Source organism: Leptonychotes weddellii, chromosome 1 (genome assembly GCF_054177405.1).
Source record: "Leptonychotes weddellii isolate Sample4059 chromosome 1, ASM5417740v2, whole genome shotgun sequence".
Lineage (NCBI taxonomy): Eukaryota > Metazoa > Chordata > Mammalia > Carnivora > Phocidae > Leptonychotes > Leptonychotes weddellii.
Genome location: NC_138369.1, coordinates 142,515,088 through 142,534,447, shown reverse-complemented (window position 1 = coordinate 142,534,447; position 19,360 = coordinate 142,515,088). Strand labels below are relative to the sequence as shown.

General features: G+C 35.7%; 1 pseudogene; it reads left to right on the top strand.

Annotated features, from left to right (window-relative positions):
• The first annotated feature begins 7,014 nt into the window (after positions 1-7,014).
• Positions 7,015-15,754, top strand: LOC102731127 (glutamate-rich protein 2 pseudogene; annotated as a pseudogene).
• The last annotated feature ends 3,606 nt before the right edge of the window (positions 15,755-19,360 follow it).

The following is a 19,360-nucleotide window of genomic DNA, read 5'->3' as shown; positions in this document are numbered from 1 at the left end:
TCCTAGGATGAAATTTTAAAAACCCCTGGTTTAAAATCCCTAATCTCTTAGCTTCTTTTCTCTCAGGTTATGTTAGAGAAACTTTCTGAATTTATTGGACTTAGTTTAAGTCTTTCTGATCTAAGATGTTAGCTGTACTTATCACTCTGGGCATTAGTTATGAAAAATTGTTAGTGGGAAACTCCCCAGGAAAAGAAGTGATTATGAGAATGATAACCATACTTTGTTCATGCAAGGCCCATGAGAAAAAGCTCCATGAGGGTAGGAAATGTGGCTTGTGTCACCAAGCCATGTCTGGTGATTAGCAAAGTGCTTACATAGAATATGTACTTAGTAAGTGATTACCTAGTAATGCATTTCTAAATCACAAAGCAATGGACAACTTCACTACAGCAACTTGACTGTGGCTGGCCTGTGTCCTAATTCTTCTACCTACTAAACACCCATGGTCCTTTAAGTGTTCTTAGGACATGGTTATCTCCCACCTTTTTAGTCCCTCTCCTCTAGATGTTTGTTACCCAGACTCATTAAGGGACTAAGATAAAGAGCATCGCACCCAACAACAACAAACCAGACAAATCAAATGAAACTCCAAAAGTCTTGCACCCTTGTCCAGACAGGATGCATTAGTTTTCTCCCTTGTTCTCACTGTTTGTACTACATTCACTGTTTACATTAGCTTTTTTCAGTTGTAGGATACTTTCTTCAGGTAAAGAAATCAGATCTAGAAATCTTCACTTTTAGTATTGACCCATTTGTTTTTCAACATCAATTGCCTGCTTTTCCCTGCACTCCCTGCCACCCCCTTACCACCCCCCCCCAAAAAGAACCCAGACACAAAACTGAAGAATGTTCATTCTCCTCTGGAAATCTCTTTTGTTTTTGTTTTGTTTTATTTTGTTTTCTCAGTAGGGGAAAAATTGGGGGCAAACATAAATATCATCTTTAAGAAGTTAAACTGCTTTTAAAAAATTAATATATGTAAGCTGTAACAACAGTGATGAATCTGTGCATATTAAGCTGATAAAATCCCTTTCTCTCTCTTTCCTCTTTCTTCTTCTAAGTTACTTCTTATTGTGACATTCTCTTATTTTTAAATTCTATCATAGGCAGAATATTCTTACTCCAGTTGCTGACCATGACACTAGTCTTTCTACATTTTCTGCATAAAAATGTAATTGCCATTTATAAGGACATGTAAAAAGAAAACGTGTAATATATATTATATAGGTAAAGACTAAAGTTGGAATACTATTCATAATTAGGAAGTAACTCTCAGCAAATTAATCAGTTAGGATCATCCTAGTATTTCTTTTGTGACAGATAATGAAGGCTAGCAATTTAGTTTCTGTTTTTACCCCATGTCTTTCCCTGTTTCTACCCTGTGTCTTAGCTTCTGTTTTTACCCTGATTGTCATTAATGGAGTGATTGATACACAGTGATACCAGGAAAGTTGCAATTGATTTTTATTTACATTTTTTTCAAGAATATCATCTCAGATAAACAGTAATTACTGGAATAAAGAAACTCTTTATTACAAGAAGCTAAGTAATATTGTTGCTAATGGGAGGATGCTTCCAAATAATTCATTAATTTCTCTCTTTTCCAAACTTAAAACTCAGCTCCTCTCTAGTTTTTTTTAACATTGCTACTTTTTTAACATTAAAAATAAAAGTAAGTCTATTGTATGAAAATAAATGTGTATATTACAAAACGTCTAAATACAAGGATATCCCTCCCGTAGAGTGAGTCTGAATTCTGTAGACGATGTTCTGGAACATGCCGAAGCCTCCTTTGTCTGTTTGACACCTTTCCACACTGTTAGGGCAGGGGTGTGGGGGAGGAAGAGGTGAAGGAGGCAGTAGTAAGGAAGCCATAGAGCACCTATTTTAGCATCCACTTGTGAGCACATATTTTCAGATGAGTAAACATGAATGTATGCAGGACAGAATATTTGAAATTATGACTGTGATTGAAAATTTGAAACCTAAGTTATATAAGTTTTCTTCTTTACCTTTACGATTTTCTGTAACAAATCTGAAACCATTAAATGTAAAAAATACCACAATTAAGTCTCTTTTGCTTAAATAATTATTTTAATGGTAAACGCATCAGCTTAATGAGTATTCCTTTACTAATCAAAATGTTACATATGCTGAAGAAGAAAAGATAGTTTATGTCAGCTGGCAGAGAGGAATGTTGCTCAATTTTATGCCTTGTTTATTCAAGGTTATTCAATGCCTTGTGAATTCAATATTCAAATCCCAAAGCCTTAGCTATTTTAAATGTGCTTTGGAATGAGGTGGGACATACAAATAAATATAGCTCAGGCCATATATTGGGGTACTGGGGGCAGTAAGACAGATTAACAGAAGGGATCTTGGTCAGAAGAGTAGCAATTTCCTCAGTGACTTAGAGTGCATTTCATAGCAATAAGGATTGTTTAAATTAAAAACAAGGCTCCACTTTTACTTACTATCAGTTTGTTTTATTAAAATAGAGACAAAATAAGGAATGTCCTGGCACTGACAAGTAAGTCCTAAGGGACAGAATGAAACAGCCATTTGTGTTTCAGATAAATTCCTTGGTCCTGAATGGCTGTGAAGACTGATTGTGTTAACACTTCGTCTGGTGTTCAGCATATAGTGGTGAATCAGTGTTGCCTAAAGGAGTGGATGTGTGAGCAGCTGACAGAACAAGGAAGGGGATTTAAGTGAGTCATTGGAGAGCAGTGCTTGATGTTAGGGAGAAAGTGCTGTGATTCTTCTCTGATGGTTGTGAACCTACTTTGCCTCTCAGTTTCTGAATAGTTGCAGACAATCCTAAAGAACCTCAATCATTTATTTTTTGCCTTCATTCACATTTTATGTAATAGCTGATACATTAGAAAATGGCGCAGGAAAATAAAATAAGTACTCATGAACTCAAGAATCCCAAGAACCTAAGGACAAGAACTTGACCTCTTAATGTTGAAGCCTCCTTTGTTTGTTGTTCCTTAATCCCCCATCCTTCTGCCATTTTTATTAGAGTAACCATTATGTCTTTTTCCCCACAGATTTTTACCAGATATTTATAGTTTTACCACATATTTATGTTTTTGTTTGTCTTATTTTGATTTCTTGAGCTTTATAAAAATTCTATCATACTACAATCGATATTTTTGACTTAAATTATTGGCTGTATCTGAGTATATTTATTTTTAGCACTGTATAATATTTATAAAGTGATGACCTATTCTCTTTGTATGGACATTTGAGTTCGCTATGGTTATTTTCATTTATTGATTGATTGCTATTACCATGCTGCTATAAATATACTTCTAAAGTGTAAACTCTATACAAGCAGGGATGTTTGTCTATTGATTTTTTTAACCTAAAAAGGTGCCTGGTTTATAATGAGTGCTCAATAAATGCTTCTCATTGTTGGGCGGAAAAAAGGAACAGAAAATACTGTATGTGATGTCTAAAGGTGTCTGTGCAAGAGATTTTCTGTTTGAAATTTGCTCATATATCCCTCAATAGAATTTTGAAAACCTGTGTCTCTTCATACATTTTTAAGTTGATATCTAATTTTTTAACAACTGGTTAAGTGGTAAGTTACAAATTACAAATTATAAGTGCTGTAATTTCTGGTATAGTTGTATATTGGCATTTTAAATTTAGACTGCAGTATCATTATTTTAATTAGGCCCAATGGAATCCAAATGCCATTGTGATTTTTTACCCACCACTGTTTATTTATAAAATGCAGATAAAAAGGTGTTTTTTTTAAAAAACAGAAATTTTATATTTTTTCTCCCAAACTCGTATTTCCATTTCACTATTCCCACATAATTTTATCATAGTGCAATATATATTTGCACTTAGATTTTTTTTTTTTGGCCGCCCTATTATACTTTGCAACAAAAGTTGCGTATATAAACCTGATTTCATGTTCTTTTAAGACTCTTTTAAGTGTGAATTTTTTTCTGAATTTAGTTTTCATAACAAGTGTTATTAGTACACAGTTGGTTTAAAGCCATTTCAAAAAATAGTTATTGAACATAAAGTAAAACTTTGGAAATGCATCTCTTTAGATGAATGGGACTATCATTTTTCTATTTGTTCCTGGCTCTTGGGTAACTATCGCTGACTACTAAAATGAGGCAGGATTCAGTGGAAATTCACGGTAAGAGAAGATATTTATTAGGCCACCAGTATGTGCAGTGTTTACATAAAGTGTTGCAGGGATCATTGCTAAGTGCACATTATGTATAGTAAAATCTGCTTTCTATTGTCATAGAAAGGAATCAACAAGTACAGAAGTGGTTGATAAGCGCCAGAAAGGATATTTATTACTAAGTAAAAAAACAAAAAAACAAATACCATTTGTAAGTGTCCAGTGATTTTTTAAATGCAAGGAAATGTTTTTCCTATGAATAATAAGTGTTCCAGAAAATGTAAAATACTTCTTACCTCCTCTGTATGTTCCATTTTCTCAAAGATGGAATTCTGAGACATTACAAACAATATAAACATTTTCATTTTTAATTCTTTGAAATGAGATATGGAGCATATTGTTTTAGTTCTATGATGCTTTTAAAAATATTCTGGATATATTAATTCTGTGATAGACTGATAAGGCATGTAGCCCTTATCTCATGCTTATTGCTATCATTTGTATTTCTTACTCTCATCCTGTTTTGTTTTCCTGTCATAGATGAGGGTTCTCTCCCTCAGGCACAGTGCCTTCTTCCACAATTGCAAGGCATGGGAAAGTGAGGCTACTAAATGACAATTGTCATTTCCCATAATTCCACCCTACAATGTATAAGTATTCACTGTACCCTAATATGATATGTGTGTGTGTGTGTGTGTGTGTAGGAGTATTTCTAATGCTCACTTTGTCCTTAATAGAAACACATTTCTACAGAAGACTAGGAACGATTCAAAGCCATACAACCCACAGAGCATTGCTGATGTTATCATCATTAAAGGAGAATTCTCTGTCACTAATATTTTGGATTGTTCCCATTATTTGGCTTACTTCAGTTTTGCTCTGTTTAGAAGATTGCATCATTATGAAACTGAAGATGAGTGAGGGTTTTTTTTTTTTTAACAAAATGGAAGAAAGGATGATTTTGTGAAAGTGATTGTCACGACATGTGAAGCCTCTACTAAATATATATTCTCAGACAGATAGCTTCAGAATGCATACATTGCATATGGAAGCTGAGGGTCTGCAGTTTATTCCCTTAAATGTATCTGTGCCTATGAGAGGCTCCTCCTGTACTCCAGGATTATGCATGCCCAATTTGAAGACTTTTGATAAATACCTGGAAATAGATTGCTTAGTCATGGGATATGCCATTTCCCCTTTACAAGATAACTGCCAATTTGTTTACCTAAATAATTGTCCAAATTAACACCAACCAGATGGTATAAAAATTCTCATTTTCTCCATATCTTTGCCAATACTTACTACCAGATTTATTAATTTTAGGCAATCTAGTATATAAAATATTATACCTTGTTACTAAATAGCATTTCTGTGATTACAAATGTACTAAAGAAATTGAACATTTTCCCTTATGTTTATTTGTCATTCATTAGTCCTCTTCTATGCAAAGCCAATATATACCTTTTTGCCTATTTTTCTAGTGGATGTTTGTCTTTTGTTATTATTCCATAGAATTTATTTATATATTCTGGATTTTAATAATGTATTTGTTAAATATGTTGCAAATATCTTCCCCTAGTTTTGGCTAGGTTTTTTCATGTTTTTTATGGAATTTTTTGATGAAGTTCTCAAATGCAGTCTAATTGATCTTTTTTTTTCTTGATTAAAGCTTTTGGAATTTATTGAAAAATTCTTTTCTACCTAAAGTTTATAACTATATTTTCCTCTTACAATTTTTGTAAAAGTTTTAAAGTTTAAAGTTTCTGATTTCACCTTTAAGTCTTTATTTTTTTAAATTTTATTTTATTATGTTATGTTAGTCACCCTACAATACATCATTAGTTTTTGATGTAGTGATCCATGATTCATTGTTTTCATATAACACCCAGTGCTCCACGCAGTACGTGCCCTCCTTAATACCCATCACCAGGCTAACCCACCCCTCCACCCCCCACCCAAGACCCTCAGTTTGTTTCCTGGAGTTCATAGTCTCTCATGGTTCATCTCTCCCTCCGATTTCCCCCCCTTCATTTTCTCTTCCTTCTCCTAATGTCCTCTATGCTATTCCTTATGTTCCACAAATAAGTGAAACCATATGATAATTGACTTTCTCTCCTTGACTTATTTCACTTAGCATCATCTCCTCCAGTCCCATCCATGTTGATGTAAAAGTTGGGTATACATCCTTTCTGATGGCTGAGTAATATTCCATTGTATATATGGACCACATTTTCTTTATCCATTCATCTGATGAAGGGCATCTCAGCTCTTTCCACAGCTGGGCTATTGCAGACATTGCTGCTATGAACATTGGGGTGCATATGGCCCTTCTTTTCACTGCATCTGTGTCTTTGGGGTAAATACCCGTTAGTGCAATCACTTCACCTTTAAGTCTTTAATCCGTCTGGAGTTTTTGTCTTTGGTTTTAAGTAGAGGTTCTAGTTTAGTTTTTCCCATCAATCTGCCGTGCTGTTTCTATTATATATCAAGTTCCATGCTTGTGCAAATCTGTGCCTGGACTTTCTTGTTTTTTGTTTGTTTGCTTGTTTTGTTTTAGTCACTTTCTATCCCTATGCAGATACCACACTCTCTTTACTACTATAGTATAATAAGTCTGGATATCTATGGTAGATTATAGATGGCAGCACACTTATGACACATTTCCCATCAGACAGTAGAGTCTGTTCTCCTCTATTAGGAATTGTTCTGCTCTTTGCTTTGACCAGTGGAATATAGCTCCACAACTAGGAGGATAACTGACAGTTTTCAGTGTGGTTCAAGGGATTGTTGTGCTGCCAAGAAGGAAGTCTAACTGCCCTGCTGGAGATGCCAGATGATGAGAACTTTATGAGTACATGGAGAGGGAGAAGGGAGCAGCTAAATCCATTCTGCTGGCTGTTCCTGACAAGGTACCAGGTATTTGAGTGAAGCTGTTTTGGACCATCCAGACCAATTCGCATCCATCTTAGTACCACTGAATGATCCCAGTGGACATCACATGAAGTAAAAAAATAAGTAAATAAAATAACAACCTAGCTGTGATAGCTTCCTGATATGTCCAACTGGGCTGGGCTACCATCTCCCCTTATTCAGTCAAGTACTAATTTAGGTACTGCTGTGAAAGGATTTTTCAGATGCAGTTAAAGCCACTAATCAGTTGACTTTAAGTAAGGGTAGTTATCCTGGTAGGCTTAACTTAATTTGTTGGATTGCCTTAAATGCAGGCCTGTATGTTTCTCAAGGGAGAAAAGAAATTCTGCCTTCAGACAGCAGTTTATGCCTATGTCCATGGAATTCAGACCTCCATATAATCTTTCCTTCCTGATTTTCTCCCATACAGACTTACTTAGGCAGCTCCCAGAATTAAGTAGGCCAATTCCTTGAAATAAATAAATTTTTGTAATAAATCTTACTGGTTTTACTTCTTGATTGAATTTTTACTGATATACTAGCCAAACCCTGCCCACATTCCTGATCCATAAAATCATGAAATTAATTAAATACTTGTTTTAAGCCACTAAAATTTGGGATAGTTTCCTACAAAGCAGTAGATAGTCAAAACAATATTAAAAAGAGCAACTAACTTCCTCCTGCCCTCCCTTCCTCCTTCCTTCCTTCCTCCCTCCCTTCCTTCCTTTCTTTCTTTCTCTCTCTCTCCCCCTCTTTCTTTCTCTCTCTCTTTCTTTCTTTCTTTCTTTCTTTCTTTCTTTCTTTCTTTCTTTCTTGTATCTTAGCTATTCTTGGTCTTTGCTTTTCCATACAAATTTTAAAATTAACTTTTGCAGTGTCTTTACAAACTCTCTTGATATCTTGATGGGAATTGTATTACATCTAAAGACCAATTTTAGGTCAATGACATCATTATGGTATTGTATCTTCCTATCCATTTATTTATTTTTTCATTTATTTCTTCAGTGTTTTTCAAAAATGTTTTAAATCTTCTCCAATAGGTCTTATATATTTTTGTCATATTTTTCTAGGTACTTTAAATTGCTAATGTTATTATATGTATTTTTTGAAATGAAAATTCTGTTGTTGTGGGGGGGAATGGTTTTTATATAGTAATCTTATATTTCTGCAAGCATGTTAAACTCTCTTACTAATTTGAGTACTGTGCCTGAAGAATCTTTTAAGTTTTCATTTTCTGTCATATTTGTACTCCCTTCTCTTAACCCATATCTTCCCTTTAGAAACTCTTAAGTGGAAGGTAGATGATAACAAAAAGCTGATTTTAAGTTTACTTATGGCCTAATTTATACATATTGCAGTTAGTGGTATGTATACTTTTAGAGTACTGATGTATGTTCTTCTGTTGGGACTTTGGAACTTAATCAGAAAAGTTACAGTGCACTCAGAGGTTAAGGTCCCAGCTTTGCCACTGATGAGTTGCGTGACCTTGGATACATTATTTAACTTTTATAGACTTGCTTTTTTACCCTCTAAGATGGGGATTAAAATAAGCCTATATCATGGGGTTGTCTTAAGGACAAAATTTAGTTGAGTGTGTGCATTCAAAATTCTCATCACTTTGAAAGCACTCAGTAAATGGTGATTATTGTGATTGTAGGCAAATAACCATCTATATTTAATTAAAAGTGTTTATTAAGTATTTTTAACTTTTATATGATTGAGATCATACTTTATTGTGAGATTTTAACTTTTGAATAGTGTTTTCTCACCCACATGGTCTGGGAAGGCTGGCAAAAAGCAGGTGAATTTGGTCTTTCATATTTCCCTTCCCTTTTTGGATACCCCGTACTTCTGTTCAGTAATTTTCCTTTTGTGTGCTTAGTGTTCTTATATGATGACATTCTTAGGGGAATGAAACTCATAAAATGGATACAAAAGAATTTGTGATTTATGTGATCTCCATGGCAGATTGTTTCTTCAAAGATTATTCTGTGTATGTATGTGTGTGTATCTCATCCAATATACTCTTCTTACAATTCGGTGTTGATGTACCTTCATCAAGAGGTGAAGAGTCTTTATTACCCGCCCTTGAAATTGGGTGGGCTTTTGTAAATGTCTTGACCAGTAGAATATGGGAAAGTTATGCAATTTGACTTCTGCAGCCAGATCATGAAAGGCATTAGGACTTTTGCTTGGCTATTCTCTGGACACTTACCCTTGGAACCATGTTGTGAGGAAGTTCAGGTCACATAGAAAAGGTTTAACAATTTCTTTAGGTCTTCATTTCCTTCCAAAAACCCTGTCCTGTAAAACTTAAATATAATTTGTATGCCTTTCTGTTATTAATTTGTCTTCTATTACAAGGCTCTCAGCAGATAACTTAAAAGGATAGAAGAAAATGACATTTTTTTAAAAGATTTTATTTATTTATTTGACTGAGAGAGACACAGTGAGAGAGGGAACACAAGCAGAGGGAGCGGGAGAGGGAGAAGCAGGCTTCCCACCGAGCAGGGAGCCTGATGCCGGGCTCGATCCCAGGACCCTGGGATCATGACCTGAGCCAAAGGCAGACGCTTGACTGAGCCACCCAGGTGCCCCGACATTTTTCTTTTTCTACATCTTTTTATTTCTTGGTGTTGTTTTTTTGGTGAGTAGAGTCTTTCATTTTGATTAAGAACCATTCATCACTCAATTTTTTAATGATAGTAAGCAGTAGGAAAGAAGGAAGCTAGGTAAATTTGTCAGCCTAATTTACAAAGGTATAATTGCATGAAAGACCAATGATAAGATCTTTGTGTTTGCTTTCTATTATTTAACGTTTCCAAGAATAAAACATATATAATGTAATTAATTTTTCAAAAACTATATTTGCAGTGACAATACAACTTAGTTTTGCCGCTTAGCTTTGATGAAAAGTTTTTGTAAATTAAACTAGTATTTCTTTTCAAATGTAGATTTTCCAAATTACACCCTTAATGACTTTTTAAAAAATAAGACTATGCCAGCTAAGAGAACAAAACCACCTCAAGAAAAGCAACATTTTGGAGTTGAACTAAAAAATATATGTAAAATGAAGTCAAAGTGAAAATCTAGGATTGGGGGCACTTAGGTGGCTTAGTCAGTTAAGCGTCTGCCTTTGGCTCAGGTCACCATCCCAGAGTCCTGGGATGGAGCCCCAGGTTGAGCTCCCCACTCAGTGGGGGTCTGCTTCTCCCTCTGCACCCCCCACTCGTGCTTTCTCTCCCTCTCTCTCAAATAGATAAATAAAATCTTAAAAAAAAGGAAAAGAAAATCTAGGATTATAAGAAATTCTTCCTTAGGGGAATGTGTGTGTGTGTGTGTGTGTGTGAGAGAGAGAGAGAAAGAGAGACAGAGACAGAGAGAGTGCATTTGTGCATGTGTGTTTGCATTTAAACAAAAATTATCCTGTCACTGTCCTTCCTTTCAAACTGTTCTGACCCTCAGACAATGGAGAACCAACATAATATGCCTGCATGACTCATTCTAAAACCAAATCTTAAAGGGAGACATTGAAGAAAAAAAAAAGTCTCCATTTGTATTTGTTTCTTTTCACCATTATGCACTTGTCTTTTTTTTTTTTTTTTAAGATTTTATTTATTTATTTGAGAGAGAGAGAATGAGAGACAGAGAGCATGAGAGGGAAGAGGGCAGAGGGAGAAGCAGACCCCCTGCCAAGCAGGGAGCCCGATGCGGGACTCGATCCCGGGACTCCAGGATCATGACCTGAGCCGAAGGCAGTCGCTTAACCAACTGAGCCACCCAGGCGCCCATGCACTTGTCTTTTACTCAGACCAACACCTCCTGTGGTTTTATTTCATGAGTAAAAGTGCACAAATGATTATATGTGGACTTTGTGTTAGAGAAAGGATTATTACCTTGGAGCAAAACTCCAATAGCCTGACTCTAGTAATGTCAAGTTAGGCTTATATTCCAAAAATGAATATTTAAATGATGTTTTGAATGTTTTCTTTTTTGATTGCTTTATAGGATTAAAAGCCTGAAACTAGAATCTCTGTTTTAGTAATAAGGTTCGGCCAAAGGTGAGGGGAAAAAACAAGACCCAAGCAAGGAGGTAATAGCAGATAATACTGGCATATTTAGTTGGAATATTCAAATTTGATCTTACTTATAAATGCATTAAATGGCTCATCTGCATTTTCTATTGAGTGTCAGAGCAACATATAATTAAGAGAAATTTTTTGTAATTGTAGAGTACCCTATCATAGCTTAATAATCTTCTTATGCTTTGTTTAATGTTGTTTAAAATGTTTCATTTTGTGGAAAGGGTCATGCTCCCTTTCAGGGGGCTAGCTGTGTCTAAGGACAGGTTTCAAAATTATAAGGGGCATTTTTATGTAGATGCTATAAATTAGCAAATAACTACTAGCTGGTTATCTAATAAAAAGAGTAGATTACAATAATTTATGCAGTTGAAGAAAGGTAAAACTGCTGAGAGAAAAAAAACTTAATTTTTTTTTTCATCTGTACCAATGGTATCTATTGCTGTGAGTATTTTTCCATCTGAATTTGGCCTTAAAATTAGAGAAAAATCGTGCAACAGTTATAAAGAGATTTAAACATAAAGATAAGAGGAGTCTGTTATGGACTGAATTGTGTCCCTCTAAAAATCCATATGTTTTAATCCCTAACCCCCAGTGTAACTGTATTGGAGTTAGAGCCTTTAAGGGGATAATTAAAGTTAAAAGAGGTCATAAGCGTGGGGCCCTAATCTAATAGGACTGGTGTCCTTATAAGAAGGGGAAGAGACACCAGAAATATGTGCACACAGAGGAAGAGCCAGACTAGGACACAAAGAAAAGACAACTATCTGGAAACCAGGAAGAAAGGTCTCACCAGAAATCAACCCTGCCAGCACCTTGATACTAGACTTCCAGCTTCCAGAACTGGGGACAAATACATTTCTATTGTTTAACCCACCCAACCTGTGGTATTTTGTAATGGCAGCTCAAGCCAGCTGACACAAGAACTGAGAAGGATCTAGCCCCAGAAGTTTTAATATCAACTCTCTAAGTTAGTGCCAATGAAACCTGCATCAGCTGGACATATCCAATCTTGCTTTACCTTTATATTTATGACTAATTATTCTGCTACTCAGCTATGTGTCAACATTTAAAACAATTATGCATAATAATTATTAGTTTATGAAATATTTCACATTCATTTGATTCTTAGGGAATGTGATATTCTTGGAAAGTCATATTCTAATCACCCTGCTATTTATCCTAATGAAATCATTTAGTATAAACACCAAGAGAAATCTATGGATAAAGAGGTAACATGTTAGCATCTTGCTTTGCAGCCAGTGAAGCAATGGAAGGAAGAGGGTTTACAAATAGATTAGAGCCTTGCTACTCAATGTGTGGCCCCATATATCAGTGGCATCAGCATCACTTTGAAGTTAGATAGAAAGGCAGAATCTTGGGGTGCCTGGGTGGCTCAGTCTGTTGAGTGTCCAACTCTTGATTTCGACTCAGGTCATGATCATGACCTCAGGGTCCTGGGATAGAGCCCTCTGTTGGGCTCTACACTCAGTGCGGAGTCTGCTGGAGATTCTTTCCTCTCTTTCTCCCTCCCCCACTCTCTCTTTCAAATAAATTAAATAAATAAATAAATAAAATCTTAAAAAAAAAAAGAAAAAAGAAAAGCAGAATATTAGGCTGTACTCCAGACCTACTGAATCATGATAATGAGTTATCACTTCACATCTCTTAGAATGGCTATTATCAAAAAGACAAGAGATAACAATTGTTGGTGAGGATGTGGAGAAAAGGGAACCATTGTGCACTGTTGGTGCAATGTTAATTGGTACAGCCACTAGAGAAAACAGTATAGAGGTTCTTCAGAAAATTAAAAATAGAGCTATCAGATGATCCAGCAATTCCATTTCTGGGTATATATCTGAAGAAAATGAAATCACAGTAGCCAAAATATAGAAACAACCTACGTGTCCATCAACAGGTGAATGGATAAAAAAAGATGTGTGTGTGTGTGTATGTGTGTGTGTGTGTACACAAATGGAATATCATTCAGTATTAAAAAGGAAATACTGCCATTTGGAACAACTTGGATAGATCTTGAGGGCATTATGTTAAGTGAAATAAATCAGAGAAGGAAAAATATTGCATGATTACACTTATATGTGGAATCTTAAAGAAAGCCAAACTCATAGAAACAGAATGTAGAATGGTGGTTGTCAGTGGTTGGGGGGGTAATGGGGAGATGTTGTTCAAAGGGTACAAACTTCCAGTTATAAGATGAATAAGTTCTGGGGATCAGTTATATGGCGTGGTGACTAGAATTAATGATACTATGTTATATCCTTAAAAGTTGTCAAGATAGTAAATTTTAAATGTTCTCATCACAGAAAAAAATGTAATTATGTGAGGCGATCTATTTGTTAACTAATATATTATTGTGGTAATTGTTTTGCAATATATATGTGTATCAAATTATGACATTGTATACCTTAAATGTATGCAGTGTTGTATGTCAGTGATTATTGAAATAAATCCTTAATAAATCTGGGGGGAAAGCCTCACTGCAAAGCTACCATAATTAAGATAACAGTGGCACTGGCCAAGGATTGACATATAGTCCATGAAATAGAATTGAGAGTCCAAAAGGAACCTTTACATTTATGATCAATTTGGAGAGAGGTGCCAAGGCAATTCAATAAAGAAAAAAATTATCTTTTTAGTAAATGGTTTGAGATAATTACTATCTGCATGCAAAAGAATGAAGTTAGATCCCTTCCTCACACCCAGAAGTAACTCAAAATGAATTATAGAGGTATGTATGAGTTAAAACTATAAAACTCTTACAAGAAAATATAGGAATAAACCATGTGACTTTGGTTTAGGCCAATCTTTTTTCGATATGACACTAAAGTGCAAGTGGCATTAGAAAAAAATTAATTGGACTTCCTCAAATTTAAAGTTTTGTGCTTCAAAGGATACCATCAAGAAAGTGAAAATATAACCTGTGTAATAGAGGAAATATTTGCAAATAACATCTGGTAAGAGATTTGTAGATCTGGATTATATAATGGTCTCTCACAAGTCAAAAAGACAAATAATCCGTTGTAGAAACGGGCCAAGGATCTAAATAGGCATTTATCCCAAGAAGATATACGGATGCCTAATATGCACATGGAAAGATGCTCAACATTATTAACCCTTAAGGAAATGCACCATTGGGGTGACTGGGTGGCTCAGTGGGTTAAGCATCTCCGACTGGCTCAGGTTATGATCTCTGGGTCCTGGGATTGAGCCCCACGTTGGGCTCCCTGCTCAGCGGGGAGCCTACTTCTCCCTCTGCTGGTCCCCCTGCTGGTGCTCTCTCTCTGGCAAATAAATAAAATCTTTAAAAAATAAAAAGGAAATGCACCAAAGCCATAATGAGATATCATTATCACACTCAATATGATGGCTATAGTAATAATAATAAAAAGCATAGATAATAGTGTTGACAAGGATGTAGTTAGAGAAATTGGAACCCTTAAACACTGTTCATAGGGATGTAAAATGGTATCGCCACTTTGGAAAGCAATCTTTCAGTTCCTCAGTTAAACATAGATTTACCATACAACCCAGCAATTCTATTCCTAGGACAAGTACTCCAAAGAAATGAAAATCTATGTTCACTCAAAACTGAATACAAATACTCATAGCAGCATTATTTATAGGCAAAAAGCAGAAACAACCCACATGTTCATCAACTGATGAATGGATAAATAAAATGGGGTATATTCAGACAATAGAATATTATTCAGCGAGCCCGTGGTCTCATCTCCATGGCGATGCTGTGTCTCTGGTTCCTCGCTCCGAACTCCACGTGAACCGCGCGAGCTGGGCTGGCCTGTGGTGTCTGCCCTGCAGACCGGCAGTGTGAGAGGACCATGAGCGGGTTCCGGCTCCGGAGCTTCACAGCTGCCGAAGCGGCGCGCGAGAAGAGAAAGTGATGATTGAACCAAATGAAGCAATGTCAGAGAAGGAAGTCTCTTCAAAAAATATTGAAAATACAGCTTTTTAAGGAATACTGAAAATAGAGTATCTTCAAAGTGTATTGAAAATAAAGATACAGAAACGAATCTACAGTCTAAGCTATGGTCATCTTCCTTCTTAAAGGAAAGCACAGGTCAAGTGAGCGAAGATGCAGTCCTTGCAGCGCAGGAGAAAAATAACGAACATCGCCCTCAGGATATTGATGATAAGTTGTCTAAATCAACGGACAATGATGGTGAAGATGATACCAATGATGAAGATAATGATGAAGACAGTAACCCTAATAAGGATACTCATGCCCCATTAGAATTAATGGCAGAATTCCTGAGAGCAGAAATGGGCCAAGACTACCATTTGGCAAAAAAATTATGTCAGGTGATCCTACTCTATGAACCAGAAAATCATGAGGCCAAGGAGTTTTTCTCACTTATTGAAGAAATGTTGCTGATGGAGAAATCCCAAAATCTTGAGAAAGATGATGAAGATAGTGAAGAAGATAGTAGCGGTGAGAGTGAAGGAGAAAGCAGTGAGGAGCTAAGTGAAGAAAGCTCTGATGAATGTGAAGACGGGTGATGAAAGTTGCTGGTATGGTTCAGTCTTCATGTATTTTCATTACTGTATACCATGGAAATATAAAGAACAACGCTGCATTTAAAAAAATTTAAAAAAAGAATATTTTAGGCAGTATAAAGGAATGAAGTACTTATACATGCCTCAACATAGATGGACTTTGAAAACATGCTAAATGAAAGAAGCCACTCACAAAATACAAAAAACAGTATATGACATGTCCTCCATAGGCAAACCTATAGGGTCAGAAAGTAGATTCATTGTGGCCAAATATTGAGGGTTTCTGGGAGGAAATGGGAAGTGACTATTAACTGGTACAAAATTTATTTTTAGAGGGATGAAGATACTCTAAAAATAATTGTGGTTGTGTTTTCACAAACCTGTGAATATAGTAAAAAAAAATTGAAATGTACACTTTAAATGGGTGAATTATATGCTATGTTAATCATATTTCAATAAAGATATTATGTTAAAAAAAATTCCCAGTGTTATCTTTCTTGATTTCAGACCAACAAAAAATTCTACCCAGGAACTTTAGAGCCATGATTTTATAAATAAAAATTTGTAATCTGTCAAGTGTATTTTGTTTACTTTTATTTTTGTTTTTGCTATAAACTTTTCAACTGTATGCTAAACATGAAATTGTCCTTAACTTCTTTGTGTCTATAACTTAATATTTAAAATATTATTGTTTTAGGGCAATTACATTAACTGTTGGCTATGAAAAAGGTAAAATTAAAAGCTAAAATATTTCCTAGAACCATCATTAAAGCTCTTATTGGAAAGTGGAAAATAATGAGAAAAATATAATTTGATAAACTCAAAGAGGAAAATTTTATAGAATCTATAAAATAGGGTCAAAGAAACCACAGGAACATCTTGAAACTGAAATAGCAATGTTATGTCATAAAATCATAGAATTTCATAGATAACTTTAGCTCTAATTTAGGTGCATCTACCAAGTTTAAAAAGATCCCATCTATATCTTCCAAATTGATTGACCTCCTGAAAGGAATAACAAAGAGGAGGTCACTGAGAAGTGCAGGTCTTTTGATTTCCTTCTTTGGGTAATGCCTTTGTTACCCCTTAGTATGTCATTGTAACTGAAGAACACAGTTCTTTGTCAGGTATGGCAGGCTGAATCATTTGGAATATCAAATTCATCAATGCTGTCTAATTTTAAATAGTTCTTTTTGGATTTTTTTAAATGAGGCTATGCCACCTGAATGATAGGGCTCCAAGTTTATGTTTCAAATTTTTCAGTATGTTGGACCTGTTCAGAATCCAAAGCAAGACACCAAGAATAAGACTTTAGCCATTTGCCTAGTTCCAGACTGCATAAATCACTTACTTGAATTAGCAAAAAGAAATAAGCAATCAGACAGACAAACCAATAAATAAGTAAATAAGACATCCTGTGCCAGCAAACATACTACCCTTGTCCAAAAGGCTAGAGCTTTGGTAGCCTGGAATTTGTTATATTCCATTTATAGGATACTGTTTTCTTTGGCATGAAGGTCTGACACTGCTAAGTTGTTGAGTAGGGTACTAATTTTCCCAAGTGGGATGGATGGAGCATATCATGACTGATAATCTAGATCCCTGGGTACCATTGCTCCATTGTGTTACAATACACTTATTGACCAGTGGTGTCTAGCTAGCTACTGGATTGCTTGTTGTCATCAGGCAACAAATTTCAGGTATCTCAGTAACAAGATGTGTGTCTCTGTTTACATCAGTGTTCAACATCTAGCTATCCTTAGTGAAGGTTGTGTTCTCTCATCTCAGACCTCATAGAAGTGCATAAACTCACATGGATGCAGCTATTCTAGCTTGTCTTTAGGAAAGGTAATTTTATCTCACTGAGGGTAAGAGTATTTTATAAGGATTTTTTTTAATGAAAGGAAGTAAAAAAGTGACACTAACTTATAAGGCTAATCAAGTGCTAGACTGGGGCTGGGGAAGGAGATAGGCAAACATTGCAGTTAACACATGGTTAATCTTTCATTGCTATTTTAGCTCCTGCCTGGAAAAGGCTCTGGAATTCATGTCATTGAGATAAGGCTGTGAAGAGAAGGACATTTAGTAAGACAGAGAGACTTGGGTTTGCATTACAGCTCTGCCTTTTAATTGGTGCTGTGGTTCATTTCATAGAACCTTTCTAAGCTCAATTTCCTCCTCTCATCCTAGTTACTGCACAGTATGGGTAGTGGGGATGAAATGGCGCAACCCGGGTTTAGCACGCAGCAACTGTAAAAAGTGCTCCACAGAGTGTTCATTCCCTCTGTGTTTCTGTACAATCTATAAGACATCCTCTGACTTCCCTTGTTCCTCTGTACACAAAAGTGGAGACAGAGCCATATTTCACTTTTGCTACAGGGAAGAGGGTCCAGGGGATGTTAACAAACAAATAGGAGTGCCCATTGAGGAACACTCCCTTTCCTGGCTCCCACTAGCAGCAGTTTCTTACTCTTCTCGAAGTGAAGTTTTAGCTGAGTCATAGTGAGATATTTCTCTGATCAGTTTATGCAATAAATATTTGTATTGGAGGTAGAGGGATGTGGCTGGCTCCCTGAGTTCTGAAGCCTTCTGGTTAGCAAGTAAGGTGCACAACATTTTTGTTGTGTTATTTTCTCTGTTCTTAAGATTCCTGGAAAGATAACATGTGCCCATACATAAGAATGTATGCATATTCACATGTATATATGCCATTTTATTTTAATTAAACACATAGAAACTGACATAAGCTGCTGTACATTATCATGATTTTGCACACCTTTTTGTGTCCCATCAGAGGCTGACTTAAACCACCTTAGAATTTTCCGTGCTCTTTAATCCTGTTGCTAACCCACTGCCATCCACCTCCTCCCTTATAATGATTGCTGGATGGCTCCCTGAAAAACTAACACTCTAGCCCTCCTTCCCTCTGACATCTTTCTGTAACACTTGCTGGCTCATTCTACTTTTGGTCTCTGAATGTAGACATCCTATTACTACAAAGTTTTAGCAAACTTTTTTTCTAAAAAGTCTTACCTTACAAATCTCTCATGACTGCCCACTTATTTGAGCCTTAAGTTGTACCCATACTCCTAATTGTTATACCTATAACCCTAGCTGCATGCCAGGCATTTCACATTTTTCAAATATAAAACCAAGTTCAGCTCATTGCAATGCCCTTCTAATTTCTAATCTATTTCTTTCCTATAACAAACACTTACAAAAATGTCTGGTCTTAATTTTGTTTTGTTTTGTTTTAACAGCACTATCAGTACCTGAAAACCTTGGAGGCTTATGTTAGAGTGATTCTGTCATATCTGATTTTTGAATCTTACTTCAAATACCTTCCTAGGATTAAAAGTTCAGGACCTGAACTTTTAAGGCTAAATTACCATATTTACCTCTTCTTGGACTTTCTGTTCATTCGAACCTATTTAGCAATTAGCTACAGAACTCATTCTGCTTTTTAGAATACACTGTTTAATATTGTCACGCTTTTTAGATACCTGTTCTCTAAAACTGGAGAACTCCAAACTTCTACATGGCATTGTTAATGATCCAGTGCACCGAGGTTCCTCAAATCTGGTGACACCCTGCTTCTAGAACAGGGCATTTGCTGCTGCTTCTCCCACATTGAAGATATACACCACCTTTTTTTATATTTTTGAGTTGGACTGGT